Here is a 16,724-nt window from a genome sequence, read left to right on the forward strand (position 1 = left end):
TGTACCCGTCTGCCTCCAGATCGCCCTGTAACTCCGCCACAGCTCTGGGGAGGCTACCGTCGCTGCCAGAGCCCCCCCTTCCTCCCTTTGCTGTTATATGTGCCCTGCCCCTACGAGCCAGCTTATAATGGGCTAAATTAGGGGGTCCTGTTCTGTACCCCGTAAAAGACGGCATTAATTTGCAACATTACTCAGAAGCCCAGGGCAGGCGAACAAAGGATGTCTTTGGGCCCCACTGCCGTAAGCTTAGACGTGACTGGTGTTCCTAACCTTCTGAGCGATGCCACAGCAGATCATCCTAACGTAATTATGGGAAGATCTAGCACCTGCATATGGAGCCAGAACTGAACCATAGCTGAATTCCTCAATCCATCGCTTCCCTTCAAATCCTAGCACGAAGGTTTTAATTTCCACTCTATCTACAAAGGTGATGTATTGATAGCGTCATGGTTCCTGAGTTGCTGCTGCTACTGCGAGGATTGCATGATTTCTCGGCTGGGCAGAACATTGAACGCCACTGCTAATCGGACGCCTTTTATATGACTGGCTGAGCTGCCGAAGGATACATCTCTCAGCTCGAGGACCCAAATTTGTGAATGTTTCCCAACTCCCTGGCTCCAAGAAAGGCTGAGCGAGAAGAGCAGCACCTAGATCTGTTTCTCAGGCTGGGAAATATGGCATTGGTAACAAGGCATAGGTGAATTAGGCACTTACTATGTTTTAGCCTTTCTACTTGCAAATTAAGTTACATTAAATTGGACGATAGAGTCTTATACTAGTCCCGCTGTCCATCCCAATCTTTTCTTGCTCTCCACTGGGACAGCATATCCAATTGCCTCGCTTGTTGAATAGAAGCTAGCTTTCGGACTTTATTGCTGCTGGAAAGGGTCAATAGGTTTGCCTACAGTCCTTGTTATACCGGTGTTGCTGTGCTATAGGTAATTCGTGGCACCGCCATAGTGGCTTGAAAATGAAACGTCTTATTTTATCAAACGATTTGTTGTGAGCCCCAGTTATGATTTCATTCATATCTTCATAGTTGACAGTGTCTCTATCTTGCCAATACCTGGGTCACGTCCGCCTTAAATGACAACATTACATCTGGCTTTTCCGCTAGGCTTGCCCATTAACCTGTCAAATGTCTGTGGAGAGCAGCACATCTCTGGTCATGCTCATGGTCGCTCCCTGCTCTCTCAATTATTACTATGTAGCTGAGGGCATGCCATACCCGGGTGTCTGGTTGAAGTATGCACAGGCCATTGACACTCTCCCACGTGCAGTGCTGTGAACCGTTTGAAGTAGTTCATCAGATTCAGCCAGCCACCCTCTGGGTGGAGGCTTGCACTCCCAAACTTCCGCTCGTGTAGCTAGTTGTGCATGGAAAGCATAAGTTTCAGTACGTAAAGTTTGAAGTCTGTAATTTTCTGCCCGATAAACAAGTTTCATTAGGTATCCCTAGAAAATTATGCTTAGTTGCCGGAAATAATTTGGTTCGTATCCTGTGCTATGCTGGTTATGATTAATGTAATTCAGCACGCCCCTAAAAGCGTTGTAGAGCTCTCGCGGAACGGCGATGGTGGTGCCCTGTGCAAGAATGTCATCCCTACTGGCAGGCAGTGTAGTTTAAGGCTGCTTGGTGTGGAGAAGCACAAGCTCAATCGGGTCTAGCCAAATTAACCCTTTTAAACACTAATCAATGTTCTAATAATGTATGCTTAGTGGTGTGTATGCAGCTCTAGGGTGATTGTTCGTAGCTCATTGTTGACTACTAGGGCTTTAAGATATACATTGCAAGTAACAAAAGGATGCCTCCTTTGACACAGTAACCTGCTGAACTATTTACATCATACGCACTCTGATATCTAATTGGCACACGTTCTTTGCAGCGTGGAATATTTGGCCCATGCACTAACTACACCGAAGTCAAAACCTCCACTATATAAACTCTGGGTCTTTCTCCAGGAAGGATAAACAATGTGAGTAAATACACCAGCATCCACATAGTTGGTAACCCAAAGACGCATTTGCGCCGCATGGCCTGTGCCCCACCCATGAGGCTGCGTCGCGATCGCTCGCGTTTACAGACCACCAATCGTACTTGCACGTATCCCATGGCACCGTATCTAAATAATGTAGTACCACTGAACCGCATGCACTTAGACCCTGTGCCCCGCGAGAGGTGTGCATACACCCGGGCACAACAAACCGAGACAAACTGCCCTCGTGCAGCGGCGCCACGCACAAAAGTAGAAACCACACCTGAAAAAACGCGAACAATCACGCGTCGGGGAAAGGGGAGAGCGATTGCCTTGCACTGCCAGCCCTTGTTAGGCAGAGGTAGGTAGGGTGCTTTGCAGAACCACAAGATGCTCAGCGTCATTCCTGAGACACGAACCCATATGGTGCGACTCGACCCGCAGGCAGCGGAGTGCTTTACACGCGCGCCATATTTGAATTACACCAGTAGGTAACGCAGAGCCGCGCGGCCTGGGCACAACGAACCGAGCAAAACTGCCCTCGTGTGGCGGCGCCACGCCCATAACTAGCAAAATCGAACCTGTAAAGCGCGAACCATCACGCGTCGAGGCAAAGCGAGACCGGTTGCCTTGCACATGCCAGCCCTTGTTAGGCAGGGGTAGATAGGGCGCTTTGCTCGCAATCACCGGATGCTCAGCGTCAAACCCGAGACACGACTCATATTGCGCGAAATCGACCATCAGGCAGCAGCGTGCTTTACACGCGCGCCATATTTAGATTGCACCAGTAGGCAACGGAGAGCCAAGCGACCTGGTCACAACAAACCGAAACAAACTGCCCTCGTGCAGCGGCGAGCGGTGAGCGCTACTTATCGGTCTGTCCGAGCGGGGGCCACGTGACTGCAGGCTACCCGCACGTGGCGATCCGGGCCCATGACCGTCCGGTCCGTGAACGCGCCACAGCGTTCGGTGCCCTGTGTAGATGTAGCGGGAAAGAGCCTTCTTATTCTGATGCGTATTGATATATATAGCGCGAACTCAACCCGCCGGTATTGGAGCCCTTTACTCGATCACCGTACTTACATTACACATTCAGGTACGGGAAGGGGTCGCGTTATTGCCCAGAATCACAGGATGTGGACGCGACGTCCAAACCAACCCCAACCCCACCGAGGTCTATTTAACGCGCCACATCGTCGATGGCCCGTGTAGATGTAATGTGAGAAAGGAGCATTCTTATTGTTGCGTATTAATATATCGCGTGAACCCAACCCGCCGGTATTGGCGCGCTTTACACGATCACCGTATGTACATTACACATTCAGGTACTGGAAGGGGTCACGTATTGTCCCGCAACACAGGGTGTGGACGCGACGTTCAAACCAACACACAACCCCCCCGAGGTCTATTTAAACGCGCCACAACGTTGATGGCCCGTGTAGCTTTAACGGGAAAAAGGAGCATTCTTATTGTTGTTGCCTAGTAATATATCGCGTGAGCCTAACCCGCCGGTATTGGCGCGCTTTACACGATCACCGTATGTACATTACACATTCAGGTACGGGAAGGGATCACGTTAATGCCCCGAAACACAGGGTGTGGACGCGACGTTCAAACCAACACACAACCCCCCCCCCGAGGTCTATTTAAACGCGCCACATCGTTGATGGCCCGTGTAGCTTTAACGGGAAAAAGGAGCATTCTTATTGTTGTTGCGTAGTAATATATCGCGTGAGCCTACCCGCCGGTATTTGCGCGCTTTACACGATCACCGTATTTGCATTACACATTCAGGTACTGGAAGGGAGGCAAGTTATTGCCCAGAATCACTGGATGTGGACGCGACGTCCAAACGGACTCACAACCCTCGAGGTCTGTTCACGCGCCACAACGTTCGATGGCCCCTGTAGATTTCGCTGCACCAGGGAGCATTGTTATTGTTATTGCGTATTGTTATATAGCGCGACTCAACCCGGGATATTGGAGCGGTTTACACGATCCCCGTATTTACATTACAAATTCAGGCTACGGGAGTGGGTCAAGTTATTGCCCAAAATCACAGGATGGGGACGCGACGTCCCAACAGACTCACAACCCCCCGCGGCCTGTTAACGCGCCACATCATTCGATGGCCCGTGTATGTTTCGCGGGACAAGGGAGCATTCTTATTTGTGTTGCGTATTGTTATATAGCGCGATTCAGACCCCCGTATCGGATCGCTTACACAAACCGCACATTTACATTACACATACTGGTACGGGCGGGGGGGGTTAAGTTATTGGGCAGAATCGAAATCTGTGGACGCGACGCCCACACCGATACCCGCCACCCCCGAGGCCTGCCATGTTGCGGAGAGGCCCCCCCACTCTACCCTCGATGCTTCCTGTTGCCCGGAATTGGCCCGACTTGCGCCGTGTCACGCATACCTTCCAGGACCTTGTACCTTTCTAACGCGATGGACCCCAAGGCAAGATGGCCGCGCATAGTGTAGGGGAGGGTGGGCGGTGCTTACAAACACCCGTACAATTGAACGGGAAACGCACCTGGCCGCTACGACTCGCAACCATCCGCCCGGTCCGATACTGGACCTCCCGTTACCCTGCCCCCCCGCAGTCGCGCCACGAAAATGCCCCCCCAGCAACACCCGCATCGCCCCACAGGGACACGGGCACTGCTTGCGCCCCCCACACCCATGGCCATCCGGGCCACAGGGCCCCGTCCACCTGGTCATGCCCAGGGACAGGGCCGGGGTGGGAGAGGTTCGCAAGACTCACCGAAAGTTGATGGTATCCCGAAAAGCACGACGACGCTGAGGGGGGGGCCCCGATCGAAGTAGCGTGGTGCAGGCGGCAGGCAATACGCGTGTCCGGGCAGGAGCGGCGCGCAGGAGGCAGAGGAGGAACTGGGCGAGAGAGACGCCTATGTAGGGGGGGGCTAGCCTCGCCCCCCCTGACGGCCCGCCTCCACCTACACACTCATTGGGAGATCTCCTCCCTGGGCGCGGCCTCACTCGCAAGGCAGAAGAAGGGGGAGGGGGAAGGCTGCGACGGGCGGCCACTAGAGAGCTGCCCTGCTGATGTCCCACTGCGTGGGACGCGGGCAGCGGCAGAAATGTCTTGAAAGATGTCCTCCTAGTGACTGTAAATTGTGCTAGGGGACGCAAATCTCGCTCACACTCACCAACTTACTGTTCTGGAGCCGTGCGCAAGAAGAAATATACCACAAAGCGATTGGTGGAATTTGGCCAGAATGCCGCAATATTCGGACAATTCTGCGGTGGAACGGAATATTCCACCGACCCCTTGATGTCACCATTAAGTATGGGCTAAGAGTTCTGTTACACCTAGATATGAGCAGTGGTCGAAGTGGGCGGGATCGGCAGGGCACGGCGTGCCCCTACTTCTTTCATTTAACCGATTCCGTTCCCCTACGTTTTTAGTTACACGCGTCCCAGGGCCAGAAATAGCCAAGGCCTACAAATAAGGCTTGCCGTTCGTGGCAGGTCGGGGAAGCAGGACTGGCAGAGAAGGAAAAGGACTGTTTCTTCCTTCCTGAGCCCCCCCCACCCCTCGTGTGGGTCAGCCTGGCTGAGACAGGTTCCTGGGCAGGCACACACACAGCCGCACCTGAGCACTTCACAGGTCTTTAAAAGACCATTTGCTTGTTAACGAGGCTTTGTTGTTTTTCACCCTTCTTAAAGCTCCTGCATCTCCACTCTGCATATTGCTGGAAGAGTCAGCCCTCCCCCGAAATTTTTCGTAGCCCCCTCCCCCCCCCAAATTTGGCTCTAGTTGCGCCTCTGCTGCCCAGAGAAGGCAACAATAAAGATTTAATGATAACTGCGGTGATTAATTTTCTTCCTAAAGAGAGATGCAGTGTCCACTTCTCCTGCTCTGCAGCTGCCCACCAACCCCATAAGTTGCCCCCACCCAATTTCTTACTCTATCTCACTCTCTTTGTGTCTTGCTCCTCCTCACTTATTGAAACTATTCCATTACAAATGCTTGTTTGAGGTAGTATCCCGTCGTCAAACTTTAAATAAGCCCATAGCGTATTTGGCTATACCAGGCTTTTTGTTATGTCACACTGTAATTAATCTGTGTCTTTTTTCCCAATCTCAGTGGTTTTAATTCATCAACCTTAGAGGGATGAAAAGCTGTGCTGGCCACAGTGGAACTGGAGTCCATGGGTTTCAACTGCTTTACAGATTTCCTCAATAGAATCATTACCTCACTCGGCTATTGTAATGTTTGTATGCGGGCCAGATGCATCAGATAGTAAGATATCTCAGTGGGTTAAGGGACTTGCTGCAGCGATCCGTGTGTAATCAAAGTCACTGCTTTCTTTGAAACTAATGGAATAGCTCAGTTGGTCAGTGTGTTTGATGCAATGCACTGTGCGTGATCTGTATGTCACATGGTTGAATCCTAGCAGAGTGCTCTGTGGGCTCACGCATTTGTTAGAGATTTAGTGACCACCTGTTGGGCATTGGTTCTGTTACTGATAAGAAAGCGAAGTGTGTTATGCACATGCTGCAATCATCTGCATGTCATGTCCGTAGCATACATTTGAATCCCTGCAGGGTCAACTCGTGTTTTTATTCTTCTGAGGGCGATCAAACGAGTACCTTTGGGAAGTAACACAGTATTTAACGCTAATTAAAGGGTAGTTAACAATTACTTTTATGTTCTATGCCGCATATGTGGACATTATTGGCTGAATGTTCACATACACCTCAAATATATGAAATATATTGTCCATTCAGGAGCCCTGATTTCCGTACCTGCTCTAGAGGTGAACTGCAGCACATTTTATTTTTGTATGTCAATAAGCAGAAATACTATGTTTGCCTGTTCAGAGGGCTGGAGCACTTAGACACAGCTCTGTTGGGCCCTAGCTGACGTGTGCTCTTGTGCTGCAGCCTCTCGACCTCCCACCCCAACTCCCAGGATACTTAAGCGCCAAAGATAAAACTGTCACTGGGTGTCCTCAGGTCAGTGGTTACAGAGAGGGCTGGGCCAGCTCTCTGCACTACTCCCTTGTGGGCTGGGCAAGCTTTGGTCGAGCAGGAGAAGGGGTAGATCTGCCTATGGTGGTGAGAGGGAGTAAGTTGGTGATACACCCTTCCCAGGGCTGTGCAGTGTGGGGCCACCAGCTAGACTCAGCCTCAGAAACATGTCTGCTCTTTTCAGTCAGATCACTGACTGCCCGCCCACTCCCGTTTGTGTAACAGACTAAGATATCCACCACTCAAATTAATGTTCATATTTCACTATACTAGTTCACCACTAATCTTTTATGGGTTCTGGAGTAGCACGCTAGTCGCCGAAAAAGCGCATCAACACCCTATTCAGGGGTAGCAAGCACTATAAAAATGCAAACCTTTTTCCCTCTTCCATCCCCACACTATCCTTCTTAATCCAAATAGCTGCCTAACATATCCACCACTCAAATTACTTTCATATTTCACTATACTAATTCACCGCTAATCCTTTATGGCTCCCGAAGTACCGTGCTACTCACAGAAAAAGTGCCTAGACGCCTCGTCAGGGGTAGTACGCGCTATAAAAAATGCAATTTCAATACAATAAAAGATGAGTGGTCTCAAAATGGCCAGATTGATTTTATTCACCAAAACATATTAGCGCCACTTTACTAAGTTTGTCAGTGAAGCGCTACTTGTTTTCTCGTCTTTGTTTGAACAACATTATTTTCCATGGGTGGGGGAGGGCACTATTCCTGGAGGTACTGACTCGGGTTGGGTGCGTTATGTTTGCAAGTTTATTATGTTTCTAAAATCACTTGCTGACTCCTTACAGGCCTCCAACAATTTCAGAAACAATAAAAATGTAATGATAACTCCGGTGATTAATGTTCTTCCTAGAGAGAGATGGAGTTTTATCAAGGGGAAGTTTTGACTCGTGGAAAGGTAGCGCAGAGGGTTAATGTGCCTCCTGCAAAGAACATGTACCATGCAGATCACAAAGTGTACATAATGTAAACAGGTCAGTGGGTTACTGCTTTTGTCAGAGAGATCCTTTTCTTACTTGCAGTTTATAAGTAAAAATCCTAACATGGAATAGTGAGCTATTAACTGTCATCTAAGAGCTGCAATCAAACAGCAAGGTATAAATTAGAGAGTTATGTTTTCTTCCTCCAGTCTTTGATTATCCTAATGTTGCAAAGGGTGTTCATATGGATAAAATCAATTCAGAATATTAAAGAGAACTCCAAACCATGGTATTGCGTTCTAAATTCAGAGTTTGTGTTTCTCCAGACCAATCACTATTAAACTATACTGCTTACTAGTATAGTGTCATGTGACTCCTACACCTTGTAGTTCTTTTTCTTATGTATTTCCTATACAGTGATTTACACACATATGAGTGATTGTCTCTCTGTAATGTGTGATGTAAAGTGCTCTGACACCCTACACAGGTATCAGTGGTGCTGTAAATCAAATCAAATGCATCTGAGCGAGACAGTGGTTATGGAGACTCGAGGGGCACTATTGAAGGGTGGTAGTGAGGGAATCCATGGCGGAGGGAGTCATTGAGGGTCACCAACAAACATTATCGCACAGGGCTCCACCAGCATTAAAGCCGGCCTGGCCCTTGAGACCAGTCCGCTGCAGCCACTGGTACCTCCATTGGCCTTGTTTCAGCAGTAGTAGGTGCAACTCACCAGGGGTCGGCGATGCAGGATTTGCACGCATACCAAACTTAGTTCACAAACTTCACGGTCTCTCTGCTTCGTGCACAAGGACTTTAAACATGTGCTGCCTGCTTTGGGGCCAGTGGAATTATGCAGCAATGGAGGACAAAATTATTCAGCAGTGTTGCCTAAATTATGCAGCAAAAAAAAGCTGCAGCGTAATGCTCTATATTTTCTGATACTTTATTATTTTTACATTTTTACACATGCTAATAGTCTGCAAAGATTTTGCCTTATTAGTAGCAGTGCATCATACAAATGCAGCAGTGAGAAGCGTGATCAGTCAACCTTTGCAAAGGGCTGTCAGTTTCGCAGAAACACAAGTCACGTTTGTTTGTAACTTTTGATCCGTTTGAGATACAAACAATTTATTAGTTAAAATCGTTAAATTATGCAGCAGGTGATGCATTATGTGGCAAATATTGCAGAGCCATAATTGTATAGAAAACATTTGCAAACTAGGATATTTTGCCATTCATGTTTGAACTGCTCTTGTGGAAAAAGGGAGAAGTGCTGATGACAGAAACTCCATGGCTCAGAGACAAATGGCTTGTGATTCCACTTTTAAACGTATTTGGGACATTCTGTGATTGGAATCAAATCCCACTTTGTGAATGTATTTTAATGTCAATAACTCATATTAAACCTTAAATAAACGTGTATCCATTGGCTGAATTAAATAACATAATAAGCTGTAGCTGGGTAGTAAAATGCCAAACAAAGACTACAAATTTGAATGATTTGCACTTTCTAGCCACACCTCTGACTCCACCCACTGACTCAATCCTCGGGTTGTTCCCGCCCCCTGATCTCCACCCACGGTTCCCCTGCTTTTCCCCCCCACTTCGACCAGTGGACTAATGGAGTTAGGACACCGGTCCTCTATTTATAGTGGATTTGAGGGCCTCACTTTGGTGCAGGACCAGGGGACCTGGAAGAGAGTGTACCAGTACCAGGCCAAGGCTCATCCAATGAGAGACAAGGTTAGAGGGGGTAGTGGAGTGAAAACTTAGAGACCAGAAGGCAGAGGTTGGTGGCGGAGTAGACTAGTCAAAGAGGTTGAGGTGCAGTAGGAACAGAGAGGAAGACAGCTTTGGAAGAATGAAACCGCACTACGGACACCAACATTGGCCAAGATTGCTGTACGTAGGCATGGCTTTCTGGGCGATGTGATAGTGGATGTATAGAAGGGGTGGTGATAGAGTACAGAAAGGATCTTGCCACAGCACAGGTGATTCAGATGTGTTGGACTTGGAAGCAGAGGGACTAGGCAGAGAGATACTTTCAGAGATGAGTATTAAGGAGCATTATTACTGTTATGGCACGACAATATGATGCGCAGTGGAGAACCAAATTGAACCAATACACGTGGTAGCACAGTTCACTCAAGAATTGGTTGGGGTTTAATGAGGCACCCTGGAAAGAGAGCAAGGAGGTAACGCAAAACAAGTCCTGGACATAAAAATACTCTCCAATTACACTTACAGGTGACAATCAAGAGCGCCATAGATGCTAAAAACAGTGACGACTTCGAACTGTTTCATAGGGAGATGCTGATGTAAGAGTCTGAAAATAGAAGAAAGGGAGCTAGCCCGGGTGACCCGGGTTCTCGTGGCTATTTATGAATGGGCATGCGCATTTACTGCAACGAAACGAAGACTTGCCCTCCACGTCTTCCTCTGGCCATGATAGGTCGTCATCCAGGTTCAGCCTGGTCCATGAGTGCCCCTTCAGCAACTGTTGCTTTAGGTGCCCGGATTCTCATAATTGGTGCCCGTGGAAGCCGCCAACAAGACCCAGAGGTGACAATGGCATATGACAGAATATACCAACGGGCCCTCGGACACTGCTGGGGATTGTGTGGAGGGCCAGATGTGAGGTTACTGGAGCAGGGAGGCCCCATCAGAGGGGTGTGTGTGTACTGGATGTTGCAGTCTCCAGGTCACAGAGCTGCGCAGCAGAGATTGAAACAGGTATTGGCTGGGTGCACGACTTGTGTGGGTATCAATCAGGGATAGACAGGGCCAAATGCTGCTGCCACTTGGAGGCACTGGTCGTTTCCCTGCTCAAGCCGGGTAAATCACCTTTGGACTGTAAAGTTGACAGGCCATTATCGATGGTTAATCTGGATTTTAAAATCCTGAGCAAAATATTAGCGGCGAGACTCCCACCATTTCTGACCACCCTCATACACCCGGACCAGGCAAGATTCATCCCGGGTCGCAACACAGCGCTCAATATATGACGCTTCCTATCCATCCATAATGGAGGCACATGGGCGGGAGGGGGGAAGGGGCTGTCTTCACGATTGACATAAAAAAGGCCTTTGATAACCTTGAATGGGGGGTTCTTGTATGAGGTTATGGGCCATATGCAGGTGGGACTGGGCTTTTTGCAGTAGGTCAGGCCAGTAGTGGAGGGAGGTGGGGAGGGTTTGGGTACACAAAAAAAACCTAAAAACATAAAAATAAACTTACCTTAATGCTGTCGCTGTCTCCCACGCATCGGATCTTTCTGCTTTTAGTTCTGGGATTGGGCACAGGCTCTCAGCCTGTCCTGCGGCTAATCCTAAAGCTGCTCTTCCATGACAGCAGCTGCAGGATTGGCCTGAGCCTCAGCAACTTGCGCTCCCAGGCAGATTGGGAGCCTGTGCCTGCTCACTCCAGCCCTAGCAAAGCAGATGAGGTTGGAGAGAGCTTCACTGCGCATGAGAGGTTTGGCTGGCCTGAGACGGCTGGTCAAACACCTCATGCACAGTGAAGAGAGTGTCCATCACTCCCTCACCAGCAGTGTCATTCCCTGGACTCACCCCCAAGACTCATCAGAGTCCTGGGGGCGGGTCCAGGAGATTAAAAGAAAATGATAATAAAACTGGTTTAAAACCCATTTTATTCTCATTTTATGTACTAGTGGTGGCGGGGGTGGGGAGCGACGCTCCTCCGCCTTAATGGAGCAGCCGCCACTGGGTCAGGCTGGTAAATGCATATCCCCTGGCTAGGGTCTGAACAGGCCGCACAATCTCAGAGCAGTACAGGGTGGAGAGGGGGACACAACAAGGGTGACCCCTCTACCCCTTGCTGTTTACTCAGGCCATGGAGCCGCTGGCATACCTCGCTCAGACAGGCAACAGATACCAGGGTGCTCAGTTAGTAGGGGCATACTCATTATATTGCGTTGTACGCTGATGACTTATTTGTGTTCCGGGGTGACTTTGGGAAGCACTGGAGGGCGTCAGAGAGAGGATAGCTGAATTTGGGGCACAGTTGGGGCTTAAATCTAACTGGCAAAAATCTCGGCTCTTCCCACTAACGGAGGGTAAAGGCCCACCTGATGGACTGGGCAATCTCTTGTGGGGGCCTTGTTCCCTAGGATACTTAGGAGTAAAGATCTATCATTCCCAGCCTGACCTACAAGAAGGGAACATAGGGGCTGCCATAAGATCCCTGACAGCTAGCTTGGACTTCTGGAGGACTCTCCCTCTGTCAGTTGCGAGTGGAGTATTGCTTCTAAAAATTGTTGCATTCCCACGGCTGCTGTACTTCTTCACGACGCTGCATGTATGGATACCGAAAACACAGTTCACTGAGCTGGACTCTCTTATAGTGTCCTTTTTCTGGGGGACAGCTGTAGGTGGGTGGCCTTGGTGACACTGAAATGGCCGACGGGGGAAGGAGGACTCGCAGTCCCCGACTTTGAATCATATTACCTAGCGGGACAGCTACAGTGGTTCACACAATGGATGGCGGGGCAGCCGACGTAGCGAAGCGAGATGGGACCATTTATGCCTGACCCAGACGGGCACCTGCAGGTGCTACTGAAAGTTGGCGGGACACTGTGGGAGGGCACAGGTGAGCGCCAGGTGGTGTGACACTGCTGGGGGAGATGTCTACAGAAAACACAAAGCCAGGTCCCATACTCACCGGGCCTCCCTCTGAAGACGGTACATATTCTGCCACACAGGACCAGTGCAGGGGCATAGAGGACTGGACACAGGCAGAAGCGACTAAAATGGGGGACCTGCACAGGGAGGGATAGCTTCTCCCGTTTGAGGATTTTAATGTGGAGTTAGACCTTCCCCAAGGCCATTTTCTACTCCATAGAGTGGTGACAGCGACCATCAGACGTCATTGGGGGATGGGCACCTCAGAACCCAAACACCGCTCTACTTGTCGGTATATTGGCAAGGAGGGAAGGAAAATTTAGTCGGTCACATGCCTCTATAGAGTGATAGGTAATGACAACCTTCGACCATTGACTGCATTGAGAGAACGCTGGACAGCGGACCAAGATATCCCTGTGGAGGATAAGAATTGGGAGAAAACCCTAGCCAGAAACCCCAAGGTATCGAGAAACGTCTGATTTTGACTAATCATTTTCTATGTCCTTCATTGGTCATATCTCACCCCAGAGCGCATTAACAGATACTTTCATGGGGAGGACGTGAGGTGTTCGTGTTGTGGGAAACTTGGTGCTGGAATGCTACACATGATTTGTGCATGCCCAACACTACGCAGTTATTGGGAAGAATCACGAATACAGTGGCAAGTATCACTGAGAGAATGGTTCCCTGCTCGCCAGCTCATTACCTCCTCAGCCTATGCCCCACACCTCCAAACGGAGAGGGTGGAGAGGGGGACACAACAAGGGTGACCCCTCTATCACTTGTTGTTTACTCAGGCCATGGAGCTGCTGGCATGCCTTGCTCAGACAGGCAACAGATACCAGGGTGTTCAGTTAGGGGGGTCATACTCTTCATATTGCTTTGTACGCTGACGACTTATTAGTGTTCCAGGGTGATTTGGGGGGAGCACTAGAGGGCGCCAGAGAGATGATGGCTAAATTTGGGGCACAGTTGGGGCTTAAAGTTAACTGGCAAAAATCTCGGCTCTTCCCACTGACGGAGGGTAGAGGCCCACCTGATGGACTGGGCAATCTCTTGTGGGGGCCTTGTTCCCTAGGATACTTAGGAGTAAAGATCTATCACTCCCAGCCCGAGCTAGAAGAAGGGAACATAGGGGCTGTCATAAGATCCCTGAAAGCTAGCTTGGACTTCTGGAGGACTCTCCCTCTGTCGGTTGCGGGTGGAGTATTGCTTCTAAAAATTGTTGCACTCCATACGAGGGTGACTATCAGGTTCCAGGACTTGGCGTTTATCCTAGCTAAACGGGAAATAAGGAGGGGTTGGAAGGCACCAGAGGGGCCCTGGATTGAGACATGGCAAAAAGAACTAGTAAAATGGGCGAACTGTGAGAGTCCTGCTTAGGAATGCCCATAGGAGGACAGGCTCGGTCGATAGAGCCAGAGCCAGGGAAGCGCTGGTAGATGGCATGAGAGACCCAGGGCCTGACTCAGGTGAATATTCACGGCTGATACAGTCCCCACCTGGAAGCCCAACACTTCAGGATCATGGGGGGGAGGCAGGAGGAAACTAAGCTGAGTGAAGAAAGGACAACCTAAAACATCCAAGGGTAGAGAGGCAACAAGACAGAGGATGGCCCGAAGGGAAGGCGGGGCATTGCCCACCCCCATTTTTAGGACTCGGATGGGACCTGCAGAGGGAAGTGGAGGGGGAGTTGAAAAAGGGGACGTTAGAGCAGTAGCAACTAAGTTGGACTAACCTGCAACATGTAGATAATTTTTGTCCAAGGACTAAGTGGGAAAGGACCACTGTCTTATGTGCATACTGTAAGATGCTTGAATGCAGTAAAAAAATTTGACCAAAAAAAATGCTGCCGCTGTCTTGCTTTATCTACCCTTGGCACTCCAGTAAGTGAACCGGAAATAAGAGGGTTCAAAGGCCAATGTTTAGAATCTGTAGTTTTTATCCCCGACGCTCAGTCCTACCCCCCTCAGCGGTAAATGTGGAAGACGTTGAGAGATGAAGGCTGGGACAAGTTTGATTGACCAACCATGTGACGACATTGGAGGTCAAAGAATGTGTGATGTGACCTCTCCTTCCTCTGGTATTTAGGTAAATGAGTATGCAGAGCAGTCCCTTTTTGGCGCCTAGTGCATCACTCAGAAGCGTGTGGTATTTTACGAGACACCATTAACATTAACTATCAAATTACTCAATCAGGTACACGATCGACAGAGTGTCTTGTCTATGTTGTCGGGCGAACTGAAAACCTTTTCAAGTGTGATGTTATGCTGTCTGTGGGTGGGTGAACAACTTGGTCTAGGATATAGCGTTCTGGTAGTTACAACGCCTGATTTGCGGCCTGGGGCTAGAGAGACAAAATAACAGACACTCACACTGGTAGCCTAGTATGAGCCGGAAGTCCCATGCGACCTCCGCCCATTTATTTATGCTCTCTGGCCACGCCTGGCCAGAGAGTGTTACAAAGTCAAGATGCTCTTCCGGGCAATGGGGCAGGGGAGTGGGATAACAACTAGACTGCTACATTCCATCCCAAATCAGTGTTCCAAATGGTTTTAACAATGAATCAACATGCAAAGTCTGCCAGTCTCTGGTTCGGCCTAGGGTTGGGCCTTAGGCTGTACCGGCATTGTGTACTTCGCTGACTTCTCACCGGGCTGGCGGCCGGTGGTGTTTCTATGGTATTGTGTTGTTCGTCATCCTCTGCTGGAGTGACAGTTCCGGGAACTGGGCATTGGGCGCTGTCGGGTTGTGGGGACGTGCCGCCCCTCAGCGGGCCTTCGTCCTCTGGTTCACCGGGGTATTCCAGATCAGCATCGTCCGGCTGTACTCATTTAAACCAGGAAATATTCCGAGTGATGGTCTCTCCTCCTTTCTTGGCAATAATGGCTGTCCCGTTGATGTGACGCACTAGGACAGTGCATCCAGGTGTTAGGACTCTTGGTCGTGCTCTTCTCCGGCTGCTAGCTTTGTCGTTGGTGGTTCTCCGTCGAATTTGTGTCTCAACAGGGTTGTATGGCTCAGGTACCCAGTTATCAGCCACTGGGATGGTATCTCTCTGAGGACCGGCTAACATTAGGGCCCACGGTGACCTTTGTGTAGTCCAGTGTGGGGTACTGTGATATTCCCTCAAAAATCTGTGAAGCTCCATTTCAGGGTCAGATTGCTCAGCTGCTGATATACGAAGAATTTTATTTAGTGTCCGCATAAAACCGTTCTGCTTCACCAGTGGCCTAAGGCAATTGTGGGGTGATGCGATGATGTTTGATTCCCAGGTGTGTTAACAGTTCTTTAAACTCTCCTCCTTGGAACGGAGGTCCATTATCGGTCTTTACAACCTGAGGCAGACCGAAAAGAGCGAATGCTTTTTCGAGGACTGGCTGTAGATGGTTAAAAGATGTGGACGAAAGGATACTTCGTATAGCTGTCGACTACGACAGCGGTGACCCTTCCGTCTGGAAAGCTCCCAAAATCTAGGCTCATCCATGACCACTGGGCTGGCGCTGGATCTTCCGTTATCACCGGGGTTGGTACTTCTGGGTTGCTGGTAAGCTGGCAGGCCCGGTAATTTCTCACAAAGGTGTCTACAGCTGCTTCTAAGGCGGGGAACCACACTTTTTCTCGCATTCGTGACTTCATTCTCATGGTACCTTAATGGTCTTCGTGTGCTAGGACAGTTGCTCGTTCCTGGAGGCCTACAGGGATGATGATGCGGGACCCCCGTAACACAACACCGCTGTCAGCTGTGCTTAGTTCGTCGTGGACTCGCCACATCTTCCCCAGCCGGATTCGGTCTGGTTCGTTCCATCCAGCGATACCCTGGAGGAACCCTTCCCAGGATCCACTGGATATGGCTGCTAGTACCTTTTGAAGGATTGCGTCATTGTCCGTTTCCGTCTTTATCTCTTCTACCGTGAGGGCTCGTGGACAGGCCCATTGAGACAGCATGCATACATTTTCTTCGGTACGTTGTTCTTGTCGGGTATCCCCCGTCTACCGGGTGCCGAGACAGGAAGTTCGCAGGGTTCTTGGCTCCAGGTCAGTACTCTATGTCCATCTGGTAGTGTTGTAGTTGTATTGCCCATCTTTCGATCCTGGGCGGTGGATGTGGAGCGGTGCCTCTGAATAGCGGAAGTAGCGGTTGGTGGTCTGTT

This window comes from Triturus cristatus, chromosome 4_2 (genome assembly GCF_964204655.1).
Source record: "Triturus cristatus chromosome 4_2, aTriCri1.1, whole genome shotgun sequence".
Classification (NCBI taxonomy): domain Eukaryota; kingdom Metazoa; phylum Chordata; class Amphibia; order Caudata; family Salamandridae; genus Triturus; species Triturus cristatus.